This window comes from Alligator sinensis, unplaced genomic scaffold, assembly GCF_000455745.1.
Source record: "Alligator sinensis unplaced genomic scaffold, ASM45574v1 scaffold366_1, whole genome shotgun sequence".
Lineage (NCBI taxonomy): Eukaryota > Metazoa > Chordata > Crocodylia > Alligatoridae > Alligator > Alligator sinensis.
Window position 1 is genome coordinate 2,318,989 of NW_005841851.1, and position 14,610 is coordinate 2,333,598.

The 14,610-nt window shown below is 40.8% G+C and overlaps 1 protein-coding gene across 3 annotated transcripts in view; it reads right to left on the bottom strand.

The window, feature by feature from the left end:
* GNB1 (G protein subunit beta 1) overlaps window positions 1-14,610 on the bottom strand; it is a 79,815-nt gene that overhangs the window by 43,574 nt on the left and 21,631 nt on the right. For all 3 annotated transcript variants that reach the window (XM_025211603.1, XM_025211611.1, XM_025211609.1), the window contains exon 2: window positions 10,293-10,344. The gene's annotated coding sequence lies outside the window, so the exon portion shown is untranslated. The remainder of the gene's footprint in view (window positions 1-10,292; window positions 10,345-14,610) is intronic.

Sequence of the window (14,610 nt, forward strand, 5' to 3'; positions counted from 1 at the left end):
ATAGAACAAATTTTCTGTGGCCCCAGCCCACCCTGGTAGCAGCAGCTGGTGGTAAGGGCAGAGGTGGAGGGCAGCAGGCAGCAGCTGCAGCTCCAGCACCAATTCCATGTCAGAGCCAGAGCAGCAACCTGTGCCCCCACAACTTCATACTTGATTCCAAAAAAAGTGGCTCCCTCCCTGACCATTTAACTAGGGAAAAAAACCTTGTCTTGTAACTGGGTAAATATGGTAGCTCCCACATTACTAACTAACATAAATCCTTCTAACTAAGGCATTCTGTAGCCAACTAAAGAAGTCTTTACCAACAAAGGAAAACTGGGTGGCAACCTTTAGAAGCCGTGGCTGGAAGAACCTAGCCCCAATACAGTGCCACTGAAGCCACCTGCCCTGCACATCAGCAGCAGGGCCAGGTGCTGCTGCCACTTCTTCCAGCATCCCCCTCTCCCCCCAACCTCAGGGCGTGAGTGCAGTTTCCAGACAGCAGGGAACTGAGTCGGGAATAGGCAGCTGGAAGCCTGCTCCTGCCTGCCACTTTTTCCCCCCACTCTCCCACCCCCCAGCTCCATGGGCATGGCTGAAAGCTGAGCCCATACTGCAGCCAGATGGGTGTAAGGGGGAGAAAGCATGGGGTAGGGGGAAGCAGTGGCAGTGCAGATGCAGCTCTCAGCTGTCTATCCCTAGCGCAGCTCCTTACTGCCCAGCTCCAGCATGGCAAAACCCTCTGGCTCTGTGGGCCAGGTGTGGTGGTTCCACAGGCCAAATGTTGCCAATGCCTTATCTAAAACAACTCACTAAGACCATGAACTACCCCCCCCAGGCTTTTTAGAAAAGTTCTGTCACCATTTTCTATTTGTACTGTATTCTGAAGTCATAACTATACCCAAACTGAATTGTTTAACCCATGGCACAAGGCACTAAGTAAATTGTTGAGGATGGAGAAGCTATTCTAATGAAATTTACATTTAGCTAAGGGAGCCTGGGTACACAGCTTTGTTAGATTTAAAGCTAACACAAGGGTGGAACGTGTGCTCTATTTTATAGGCAGGTAAAGCAGCCACACTTCTGGTAGCATTCAAATCAATTGTAAATGACATTATTAAAGGGCTAAAATCTTGAACTAGAGCACTTAAGACATTACATAAAGAGACAATGTTCTCAAAGTGATATTTATTTTACTCATAGCAAATCTCTTTTTAGAGAAACTGTTATATTTACTGTCATTTGTTTCCCCCTAGAAGTCCTACTGATGGGATATAAGAAAAATCTAAAGTCTGGCAGGTGCCTTTGAAAATGTATTTATATACACTACTAAGTAACATGAATGCTTTGCTAGCAGTTTCACATATTATTCTATTTGGTTTTAATCAGATTATTTATCTTCGCAAGCATGAGGATTTTTTTTTTTTAATGCTCTTAGAGAGTCCTTCCCAGGAGAAAAGATGAGGAGAGTTGCAAAGTTCTTTTGCCAAACACAGTAATGGAGAAGATACTGTTAAGGCAATTCAACACAGAGGTTCAATGCTTCCAGTAAAGAAGTGAAAGTAGATGCTTTAAAAAGAAAACAGCAATGCTCTCTCAGTAGTGCCATTCTAGACCTAGGTAGCTTTCCCAAAACCTGCTATCATAGTCATAAATATTGCAAAGTATCTCAGAACTTTAAATACAGATTGTATTAGACTCTATAACAAAAAAAATCCTGATACAAGTGTATCATTCTACTCAGCTGCTCCACATATTTACAGTAGGAATTTTAGTCAGTTCCTACCAAAAAACCCCAAGTCATACCGTTTTAAAGCTCTTTGCTGTGCTCATATGGAACTAGTTCTCTGCCCTTCATCTCTTTATGTTTCAAGGTCATCTTTAAGTCCTTTTAAGACTGTTGGTTCAGCTTAATTACTCATTCAAATCCAGTTAAGACAAAGCCTGTTGAGCACTTTATACTGTCCCACTATCTTTCTGACCCATGTTCATCCTTCTGTTTGGTTTGGTTTGGCTATGCTTTCATTTCATAATATTGTTCCACTCTAGGTTCAATAGGAGGGACTCATCTGCAGAACCACTCCCAATCTTGAAAACAGAACAATCACTGCCATTTTGTCTGTTCAGCTCAGTTCTCTCCGCTTCAAGCTGTTTGCAATAAGTCTTCAGCATGAAAACAACTTCAGTGTGACCCACACACTAAACAGCATTTTTAAGCATACACTGCAACAAATCTACCATTTTTATCTTCTTCATATATCAATTAAAATTGCTATTATTAAATATCAATGTTACTAGCCCTACCTTCTTTGGACAGGCATAAAGACACACCAACCTCAACATATAGGCAGAAGTCCCTTCATCAAGGTGGTGCCATCTGCAGCTTTATCTTTAAAAGGCTTGAACAGGCTAATACAGTAGCAACTAGAGGACTAGCTGCAAACATGTCTTGCTAAGGTACATGTGTTATAACACGGTGGCAAACCTGTGCTCATGCCAGAATTAAAGCTACAAAGAAAGATTTTTCTTCCCCCTTCTTTTAAATGTCTTCTAAACTGTGAGGGTGAGAACACGGAACAAGACAGACAAAAATGGATCCCAGAAACAGAGTAATGTTGAGGTCCACCTAACAGTTGAGCTGGGAAACACCTTTCTGGGCAACCTACAGCCATTGAGCAGCTTATAAAATACATCAGATGAGTTCCCTCCGTTCTTATTTAACAGTGGTCATTACGATGTACCCCGAAAGATACAGATGCAGAAACTAGCTGGATTAGGACCATACTACAAACGTCTTGTGACCACTAAAAATATCAATGAAACAGTATGACGTGATTAAATTTTTCTAACATAAAACGACAGCTACTTTTTGTAATGTCGTAATGACTGTACATATATATGCACACTAAAAGGGTGCACATGTATTTAATCCCTAAAGAAAGACCTTCATAAAAATGCTTCCCATGCTAGTGTTCAAGGAAATATACTCCTTCAACTAACAATCATTCGACAGTTTCATCAGGAAGCTCTCAGTCTCCACTACTATAATGGAAAACGGTACTATAGCAGAAGACACTACCTCAGTCTTTGATTTAACTGTCTTTAGACATCCGTGTACCAATAATATTGCATATGTCAGAGTTGAAGTTTTACACTGTAGAGTGGTCATGGGGAATATGTGCACACCTGTCATATTTTGTAAAAACATGCGAGTTTACAGACAGAATCTGTCACTAAAAGTCAATGGGATTAAAGGATGTTAAAGGCATACAGACGCACTAAATGGAATATTTCTCACTTTAAGAACTGGTATATGTGGCCGGTCCCTTTGTTAATAAAATAAACTAAACAACGTAATGTGGTTTAATGTATTCTCTTAATTAGAATTTCCTTGACTATAGCTATTACATGGCACGGGGTGGTGTGGAAAAGAGGAAACAGACCCTTTCACCACTCTAAATTATGCATGCATAGTAACAACACACAAAATGCAGAAAGCAGATCTCTGAGACAATCTGGTGAAGTGTATGACACTTGGCTCTGCTACAAGGACCCAGGTTCCACTCCCAGGTCTCCTCTTCCACACCAAAAATTCAACTGTCTTGTAATTCTACTCCTCAAACTCTACTCCTCCTTAGTTCTCTGTCCTCATTTCCTTAGGTCCTGAAGTGCACCCAGGCTGGGCTGCTTTCTCCCTCCAGCCTCCCTCAAAACATTTTCAAGTTCCACAAGCACTGAGTCAAGAGCCCAGGGGCAGGTCCAACTCCAGTACTTTTCCACTGTGTAGTTAAGTTACCTGGACATTCGTGTAAAACACAACCTTCCTTATCTGCAGGACATCTAAGCTCATAAGTGCCTTACGTGTGCACTTTGTGACCTTAATGAAACCTGTCGAATAAGAGTACTGCTCCCTTGAATACTGCATCCAGACTTCTAACCAGTGCCTGACAATGCAGTTACACTTCACCTTTGCAACCAAAGACCTTCAAGTGCTTTACAAATACTACATAAGCTGTTGCATGCTCAGGAAAGATATTTTCTCAATTTCGGAGACAGATAGACTGAGACAAGAGATGTAGGCAACTTGTCACTGATATTTATCAAGTGAGTGCCAGAATCAAGATAGTATCCAGAAGTTCCAATTTCAAGGCCTTTGTTTCTAGGCACACAGCTTCATTTAAACACATTTTTGTTCCAGGACAGTCTTCAACTAGAATGGTCATGAACTTGAGTGACTGAAGCCTTTTACATCACACAGGATGCTGTTTTAACAAGATTATATTACAAGAGTGAATTAAAACACATTTCAGAGTTAAGTTAGCCAGTACACGTTACAAACTATTCCAAATTCTCAACGGAATTCCTAGCACAATACCAACAGAAACTGTTTAAGCCAGATTTCCCATTTCCTTTGTAAGTGTTTTTTGTTTAAATATTAACAGGAAGTTTAACTCCTGCCAACATGGCTGAGAACTCCCTGACTAACACTCAGGAAATGAAAAACATAACCAGGCCAAAGGTATCACAATACAGAGGTTCTTAGAAGCAGACAATTAAAGATTTATGGGTGAGCTGCGCAATTATATTTGTGACTTTTCCTCCATTCCTTAATATTAAAGTCTTCCAAAATAACATTTATGCTAACAATACAAGACCCAAGAAGAGGGAACAGAGAGAATGGATCCATACCTGCGCTGACTTGAATCCAATACCACAAAATCCTTTTTTGCGGTTCTATATGAAAGCAAGTTTTTTCTGCCTTCAAAAGCAAGATTGTTTTGTTTCAGAGAGAGGAAGCCAAAACTGTATGATTACTGAACTGGAAAGGGGGAAAAATGTTTTGTTCCTTTTAGTATCCTAGCTCCCCACGAGGTATTCCAACACAAATGGTAAATCAAGGAAACTGGATTGTATGTCTACACTTCTGTCAGTGCAGAAGTATCAAAGCAAGCTTGAACCTAGCTAACTCAATCACTGGTCAAAATCTAGACAGAGCAGCTCTGAACCCAATGCAAGCTAATTTATCTTGCTTCTCAACATACCTTAAAATGTACCGAGCTAGCTATATGTAGGATTATGCTTCTAAGTACAAGCTATTGCCTTGATATGAAGAATGATATCATTTTACTTCAATTTCTGGGATTATTGGGAAAAAGCGTTTCTGAATAAAAAAATCAAACTCTACTCACACAAACAGTCAAACTCAAATTCTGCTTTCTAAATTATCACCTTTCAAGTAAAACAAACAGTCATTATCCAAATCTCACACTTACCTCACTTTCCCTTGAATGTGCTACTGTGTCCTCAAAGGCAGACTTCTCAAGAATAAACGCACTTACTTCACTGAGCTCACTCAAGACCTCTCTCCATAGGCTGAACTGATTAATTAAGTCATTTTGCTTTGAGTCTAAATCCCCCTAATCTTGTTGACAAGTATACCTTGTAGTTAATTCTCTTTTTGCAAGAGACATTAAGATACATACTTGACAAGGTAGTTCATTATTCCTTGCAGCTTCAGATGACCCAACCCTCTAATTTCATCTCTTGGTTCAGTTATTTGAACTACATGTTTGCAAAGCAACTGTTTCCCCTTTTTCTAGAAATGCTAGATTATACATCATATTGATAACTCATTAATGTAATACAAGTTTTCACTAATCATGAAGTCATACTTCAGTACTCTATCCAATGTATAGATGAATTTTTAAAATACTAAGAAAGTGTAAAAAAACAAATTTATGTATTGGAATGCTTCAAATTGTTGTTATATACCTATAACCAGGACATCTGAATATTAAAATCCTCAACTACAAACTGCTTTAAGTAAGTTTCACAAAGCTCTTACAAAAAGTATGGATATTGTGAATGGGAAGATGATAAAGAAGGTCATAGCCTAGTTGAATGATTCTGCCTTAAAGCTCACATTTGCAATTAACAGTGATGCACAGTAATTAACTGTGAGATTGGCTTCAAATCCAATCATACTATCACTACAATTTTAAGTTAATTTCCCAAGTCTATATCATTTATCCAATTATGTTTGAGTTATTGAAGTGTATCATGCCTGCATTTGCTCCAAGAATAGCTCATTAATTCTATTAGTTTAATCTAATAGGTAGGATGATGTTTACCTATAGTTTTGAACTGCAAAAAATTCTGGCAGGTATATTTTAAAATACTATATCATTCTTTGATCTGCTTTCCACAAGTCATAATATCCTCTTCAAAGTGCGATTCTTCTCTAAATTTTGTCCATTTGAGATCTGGGTAATAACTGGTAGTGCAGCAAAATTTATTATAACTTGCTTATTCAATTTCAGTTCTTCCTTTTACAAAAAAAAGCTGAGATTACCCCCTCCCCTCCTAAATAGCCAACCTTTGTAAACCCAATCTAGGTTCTGAAATTCAAACTTCTTTTCTTCGCTTCGCAACCAGGCTTATCAATTCCAGATTTCTAAACTTCACTGGACATGACAAAATGATAGTGTCTCTAGCTTCTGTGCTAGAGTTCTTTGTTATTAGTAACGACATATGAGAAGTAAAGTAACCCAATGAGGCTGCACATTTTTGGTGGTGACCATGAAAAATGTAGAAGATTAATAATTAGTGTCTGCCAACCTATTAAAAACTGTAAGCTAGATATAACAACTAGACAAGGTGGGTTACGCTTCAAACTGAAGAAGCAGATTTTACATCTTTACGGTTTCTTTTAAATATATTTGTATAGATTTTTTTCTGAGTATGAAAAAAATGTTCCAAATCCTCTGTAGGATTTTAGCTGGCTACCACAAATACTTAATTTTTTAAACTAATTGTTTCACTCACAATTCAGTCCATATTGTACCTACCTGACCAAGGGAAGCTGTCCTGTCTCAGGTCATCTGATTAGTGAAAGCTGCTCTAATTTATATGCTATAAATCCTATTAGAAACACTGACAGTAACTTGAACACTTTCACAACAACACAGTCTACATGCAGAAAGACTATTGTTATGCATATACCATTGTTTAAAACAAAATTCTGAGCTTTCTACAGATGCTGTACTGTTACTGGTATTTCCTCAGTTAACAGAAGTTTTAGCCTGTTCTCATACGAATATCATCTAATTAGGTTACCTCTGCATCCAAATCCATTTACCTACTGTTCTAAGTAATCCTTAAGAAACTATAAGGATAAAGGAATAACTCTTTTGTTCCTATGATGTTGTTTTCCAGACAACCAATTCTCTCTCTCTTGTTGATGGTGCTTCCCCTTCACTGCCTTTTTTTGCAAGGTGGCATGTACCAATAGTAGCAGCAGTAAAGCTAGAAATGGAAAGGCAGCAAGGACAGACAGAAGGGATAGGAGAGCAAGGGGCAGCTTGTGCAATTTTGCTGGTGGGACGTTAAGATCTGCCCAGAAAACATTCTAAACAGGAGGGAACAGACAGCATATAAAACATTCCTTTACAGCAGGGGTTGACAGCTTATGGCACACGGACCAGATCTGTCCCATGGAGCCAGGGGACTTCAGCAGTGCTCTGGGGGAGGCGGAGGCTGGACTGGCTGACTGAAGCAGCAGCGGCAGCAGCAGGTCCTAGCACCATCCTGCCTCAGACCCAAGCCGCCCCATCGGCTCAATCACAGAACAATTCTCAACCCAACTTTTGTTTTATGATAATATCTAGTTTATTTTTAAATAAAACTACAACCATCACCCTGAGAGCACCCAAGCTAAAACAAAGCAAGATTCTTTCTTCAACAAGTGAGAAAAGGGTCAGGATGATGCTTACATCTAGTAAGATAGCACGTCTTAAAAGACACAATTAATTGGATTATGGGTTTGTTTGTTTTTTTTTAAGGGAGATTCAACTTTCTAAGTTTGAGAAACAGATCTGGGGAATGTGTCCCCCATACTTCTAAGAAAGACCCTATGAGTCCTTGCTTATTTAAGCACATTTCACCCTCAAGTCCTGACATTTTTTTTTTACTCAAAATTAAGCAGGAGTTACCATTACCAGCAGTCATTGGAATAAATAGGAAGCGAAGAACCTACCTTTGGCTGTCTACCTGCCAGCAAGATAAACAACTATGATCAAATCTGTTTTCTGCTGCAGCAATGAAGAACACCAGCTGCAGACCAATAGAGCTAGCTGAAGCTTCAATTTTAACCACCTACAATACCTCTGCAGTAGTTTGTCAGGCCAGCAAGCATTAAGGAGGCATAATTGAATTGGAGGTATAATGAAATGCAGTCTTAACTCTACACAATTGGGCATGAGGTAGCTAACTTATTCCACTCTGGGCTCTACCAGTTGCATCAACTTTGCTGGCTCGTTGGTCAGCTTCTCATGTAACAACTGTCATGGCTTTGTGGGAAAGGAATAGGCCCCTGGCACTGTTCTGCAAATCCAGTGATGTCTTCACTAGTCTCTCTTCATGATTCCCCTGAGCCATGATACATAAATCAGCCAATTAATGATGGCTTGAAGGAGAGACAGTTAATACTCCATCCAACACTATTAAAATTTAAATGCATTTGACTGCAGCCCCCTTTCATTTAACTGGGTTTAGAGTGCTACTGTATCAGTTATTAATTTATAAATGAAAAAGCAGCTTGTCATTTTAAATAGAAATCCTTACAAGAATTAGGCTCAACCTTTAAAATGCCAGCCATTCATAACATCTTCAACCTTCTGTGCAAAAATAATATTCACAAAATCCCTGTGAGGTAAAACAGTGGTTATTCCCATTTTGCAGACAGAAGAATTGAAGCAGAGAGATTAACCTCCCCAACCAACAGAGTCAATGTCAAAGGCAGGAGTCAGAACACACAAGTATTCTACTTTTCAGACAAAATTCTCAGAGCAAACTGCACTGCCTCAAGTTATTCGTACAGCAAAGAAAAACTAGGGCTTGTTTTTCAGAGGTTATGAATCCCAACAATTCCCGTCTTAAGCAGGGCTTTAGACTTGCAAAATTTTTGTGCACTAGCTTTACCCTTACTTTTTCTGTTCACATGACACAACATACAATATTTAAACAAAATACAAGCCTAAATATTAACCTGCAATTTTAAAAGTCAAGGCTTCAATTTTAAAAGAACAAAGCAAAAAGTATCCAAGGATGAGCAAAAGGAGTCATCAGAAAGACTCCCACAAGGATTGCTTAGTGAGAAAATTACAGACTATTAAAAGGTATCTAAAATACATGTACAGAGCAAGTAAATAAAATGCTTTTCCATTTACCCTTTCACAAGAATGAGGGGTATCTAATGATTCTGAAAAGCAATGAATTGAATAAAAGAAAATACTTTTTTACATGCTGTAATTTACCTGTGAAGTTTGTCCCAAGATACTAACAGGATTCAAGAGAAGAGAGAAACGTACAGATTAAGTGTTGACTAAGTAAATTAGTGAGTGCATCTTCTGTCTGGGTATATAAGCAAAGGATAAAGAATATAGAGGATAGAAGCCCTGATATTTAGGTGACATAAAACAAGCCAAACTCTGACAAAGGTTAGGAAAGAACTCTCCTCATGGGCCAGTTTTTCAACAAAGATCCAGAGGTTTCTTACCCTTGTTTCCAAGTATCTAATCCTGGCCAGTGTCAAAGACAGGATGCCACATTAGATGAACCACTGTTCTGATTCACTGACAATTGGAAGTAACGCAAGTACAAGAACTGTACCACTTATCACCAAGTCAATTTGTGTATCCAATACCTTCATTCTCTAATCCTACCTCTTCCTAGATTTTCCAAAATAGGCACTGCAAAGAAAGAATCTACCACTGCCTCTGTTTGCAAGAAGACTCACAACTATGGCACCCCAATCCTGAAAGGGCGTTAGCACAATAATACATTAGCATGTCTTCATCTGGGGAAGGATTGGTTGGATACAAACCTTTCCCAGAAGTAAACAAAAATACCTAAATGTTTGAGAGATACACTCTTGGTAATTATTCATTTATGGGAAAAAAAATGTTCGCATCTTAATTTGTATTAAAACCTCCTACCCCCACTGAGATGAAAACATGGTTTAATTTGAGCTCTCCTTCTGTTCTGCCTGCTCCATTCTTGAGAGCAGGGAGGCATAACATTTATTATTTAGTAGGAATCCTGTCCATTTTCAAAACCTATCCTCTTCAAAAAGATGAGAGCAGCTAGAGTAGAATCATGGCCTTATTGATATGCACAAGATAAAAGACAGGCATTGAAATTTGTAGTCTACCGATTTAAAAATGTAATTTATTAGATATACACACAGATAAATATTTTTAATACTTTGTTTCTTAAGAATCATGCAATATAAAGCAAATAAATCTTCAACTTACATTTTCTCTCACTATAGTAGAAAGCCGAGTTCTGCTGTCAAACATGTAAATTCTGGAAAGAAAAAAAAAACAAACAAACCAGGATGAGTCTAAATAACAAAGCTACCAAAAGGAAGTGCTAATTTCAGTTTGTTGAAGAATTTAATAGATACTCTAATACTAATGTTGAAGAGCCTGCACCAGTTTTGGGAATGTCTTAGTAAAGAGAGTACCTTATTAGTAAAAACAGTGATGTGGAATAGGGACATATTCTTCCCACGAGAATCCCTATTATAAGAGGTCAAAGGAAACATTAATTCAATAAGATTCAGTCTTTTTAAGAAGAAACTCAAATGATCCTTAAGCCACGTTTATGTTACATTTTATTCCATTCACATCAAGACGAAAATTTCTCACAAACGTACAAGCACCCAGTAATATATTTATACTTATTGTTTAATATATTGTGTCTGTTGTATTACTGGTTTCAAAACGAATAGCTGCTAGATATAGCCAGAAGAGCACCACTAAATATACATTATCATAAACTCAAAATGTCTGTTCCTGTCCTAAATGAGAATCAAATCCTGGGACTTGCAAGAAGGTAGGAAAAGGGAAGGCTTTAAGTTACTGAAAGTAGTACAAAGGGAGAAAAAAGGATTTATAACAAGAAGGTGAGTGTCAACTCCACACGCTCCTGTTTACAGGGTATTAACTGTTTTACCGCGCACAGGCCCAGTAGCAAGGCTGTAACAAATTTTGGGATTTCTTTTGAGAAAAGCTACACACTCAGATGAGCAGCATTTACATTCACCTTCTCCTAGAGCTGCTTGTGTATTTAAATAATCACTAGTCTCCACCACAAAGCAAGACTCTGGGCAAGGGTAATGTCAATGCAGATAAAGATCTTCAAACCTGCTGCATCAGGGCTATGGGAGATTATTCTAAGTATAAAGCAGAAAGGCTCTGTATTAAAATAAAGTAACTGCAGGTTAAAAAGCTAGTTTATAACACTTCAGACTTAAGATGCTTACATACAATTTAAGCATTTTTCTACTTGCAGAATAGCCTACTAGCTAGAAAATTCACTAGCCACTTTTGTGACCAACATGGAGGTTAAGTTACTTAGGATATCGGTCAATCCTCATCCAAGGATGAACAGTTTAGGACTCTGGTTACAAAACCACGCATAACGTAGCGAGCTTTACCTTTTATTTCTAGAATTGCCGTCTTGATAATACAAAGGGAAAAAACTACATAGATATTCCACATCTCTACAAACTTTGGCTGTCCGCCATCAGAAGCCAAGTACCACAAATTAAGAAATAGTTGCCTTACATTGAAGCATTTGAGGTTTCAAAAGGCACCAAGTTACTTTTTACTCATCTGATCTTCCTAAAAACTGGAAGAGGGGGGAACAAAGCCTCACCGATATTTAATCTGCAATCTATTTTGCTTCAAAAATGTATACAATTAAGAAGCAAATGATAGTCAAATAGCAAGGATGCATTCCAGAATGCACAGTAACTTATGCACTGGAAATACTCTCTTTACTAAATGTCTGGCATTGCACCCTCATTAATTGAGGACAAAGGCTGCAGATGGCACCTGCAATTGGATAAAAACTGATTTAGCCAGGTTCATCCTGATGACACCAACTTACTTTGCAGAAAGCCTAACTGCATTTTTAAATCAGGAACATTTTAAAGTGGATATAATAAAAGCATCTTGTGATGGCTGCAACCCTAGTACTAGAAATATACTTCTGAACTAGTGTTGGAGTTAGTGTTTAAGAATAAAAGCACAACAGATGTAAAAACAAAACAAAAAAAAAATGTAAAGAAAAAAAAAATCTGCATTGCCACAAGCCTCCATTCTTAGATAAAATATAGTCTTGTAAAAGCAACATTAAAATTACAGGTCAACTCATTTTCATCACACCACAGCACCAGCTCAGTGAGCAAGTTCTTGTAATCATCTGCCAGAGGCACTGACTGAATCAGCACTTAAAACTCTGGTTGGCCAAGAGCTTAAGGGGCTCAATATCCTAGCCCAAGGAAAGAGCTTTCTAAAACATAAGAGAAAGGGGAAAAAAAGAACATGGAGGGAAACTATTTTAAGCAAGGTTTGAGTGGTTAGACCATTACACCAAGGCAGTTGGATGACAGCCAGTAATGCAGATGGTTGATCTAAGTAATGTCCCAAAATCCCCCAGTCTTCTGCCTCTTGCAAAGGATGTGAAAAAAAGCTGGGGCTGAGAACAAATACTGTGTTTCTGGGGGGATGTACAAAAATTAAACATAGTAATTTCAGAGATGAAGCTTCTGACAATAGCTGCTGTCAATCTGATCACTTCCTTGAAGATGCAGAAAATATTATTCTGGTGACACCTTGACCTGACTGTCCTCTGTAGAAAATTATGTCCATTCTTGTATCTATTAGCATATAAACGTTTTTTTCCTAGGAAGAGATTTTCCCTTGGAAACATGTATTTTTAACAAAAAAATTGAACTTCTTTCACTTTCCATATTACACACCAAATCTCAGCATAATTAAACGTAGGGTGGGAGGGTAAGGAAGAAGAGTAAAATAATGAAAACATGTTATTGAAACCTTCAGGAGACAAAGCTTGAAAAAGGAACGAAGCTGGATTAATTTAATAGTCTAACCTATTAGCCACAGGGTGGTCAGCCTGTCTGCCTATACCCCTTCTGCAGCAACAATGTGAACACATTCAACACTGGAGCTAAGAGCCAAGCATTCTTGATGTTATATGAACACAAAACCTACACCTCCGCCTAAAGTTGTTACATATTTACACTGGCTAGCTCCCAAACACTCGTTTTTGAGCTTAGCCTTAAATTAACATGAGACCTTCAGAAAAGAATCCACACCTCAAGACAGCAGAAAGGGTTAATCAGCACAACTCTACATGAAGCATTTCCCACTCAGAGGAATACTAATGCTAATAGGAGAAAGTCAACTAACCTCCTAAGCCTGTGAAAGTTTGGACACATCTCTGGGCGCGTCCAGACAAGTGCACAAGTGCCTCTTGCCCCACCTCAAACCCCTTTGAGGTGGGACAAAGAGACACATGTGGGAACAAAAAAATGGGGAGAAAATTAAACACCTGAATATCCAGGGGTCTAAAACACCCACTCCACAATAGAGCGGAGCAAGGCACAATTCTAAACGGTGCCTGGAGCCAGTCCTCCAAAAGAGACGCTCTGGTTTCAGCCAGTCTCTTTGGTATTCCCTCCTGCTGCCCCTGGCTCCCGGCGCTGTCCAAGGTAAGTGGGGTGGGGTTCATGGGTGTGGGTGGATGAGAGGTGGTAGGGGGATGTGGGGGGAGGTTGGGGAGTGGCAGGGGGGGCGATATCTCTGGGGCTGCAGGGAGTGAGGACTTGGCCCAGATCAGTGCAGCTCGCTAGTCTGCCTTTGCACCGGAGCCCTGGGGCCTGTTTGCCGCCCAGCCCATGGTGACAGGACCCGGCATGGCACGTGGTCCCCGCATGCCGCACTGGGTCCTGCCGCCTGACCAGGCCCTTCCTATAGCAGCAGGACCCGGCCTGGCGCGTGGGGACCGCACGGAGCCGAGCTGGGTGCTGCCCAGCCCAGCCAGGCGGCACAAGCAGCTCCAGGGCAGGCAGAACCCAGTTTGGCTGGGCGCGGTCCCCGCACGCCGGGCTGGGCAGCATGAGCCACATGGTCCCGGGGCTGCTCATGCTGCCCAGCCCAGCCCAGCCCAGCAGCATAAGCAGCCCCAGGGCTGACAGGACCCGGCTTGGCTCTGTGCGGTCCTTGTGCACTGGGCTGGGCCAGGCCAGGCAGCACGAGCAGCCCCAGGGCTGGCAGGATCTGGTTCGGCTCCACACAGTCCCCACACACCAGGACAGGTCCTGCTGCTATAGGAAGGGCCTGGCTGGGTGGCAAAGCAGCCCCAAGGGTAGCAGGACCTGGCTGGGTCCGGCATGTGGGGACCGCATGCCACACCGGGTCCTGTCACCGTGGGCCCAGCCTGGCTGGGCTGCAGCGGGGCCCCAGGACCTGGCTGGGCCTGGCATGCGGTCCCCATGTACCAACCCGGCTCTTGTTGACATGGGCCTGGCCCGGCCGGGCGCATAGGGGCCCCAGGACCAAGCTGGGCCTGGCACACAGTCCCCATGTGCCACACTGGGTCCTGCCACCACGAGACCAGCCCGGCTGGGCGGCAGCACCCCAGGGTCAGCAGGACCCAGCTTGGCTCAGTGCACATTCCCCCCACTGCTGCTATGGAAGTTTAGTTATGGGCCCTGGGTGGGGGGAGTGGGGCCCTCCAGGGTGCCTGAGACCCTGGGCA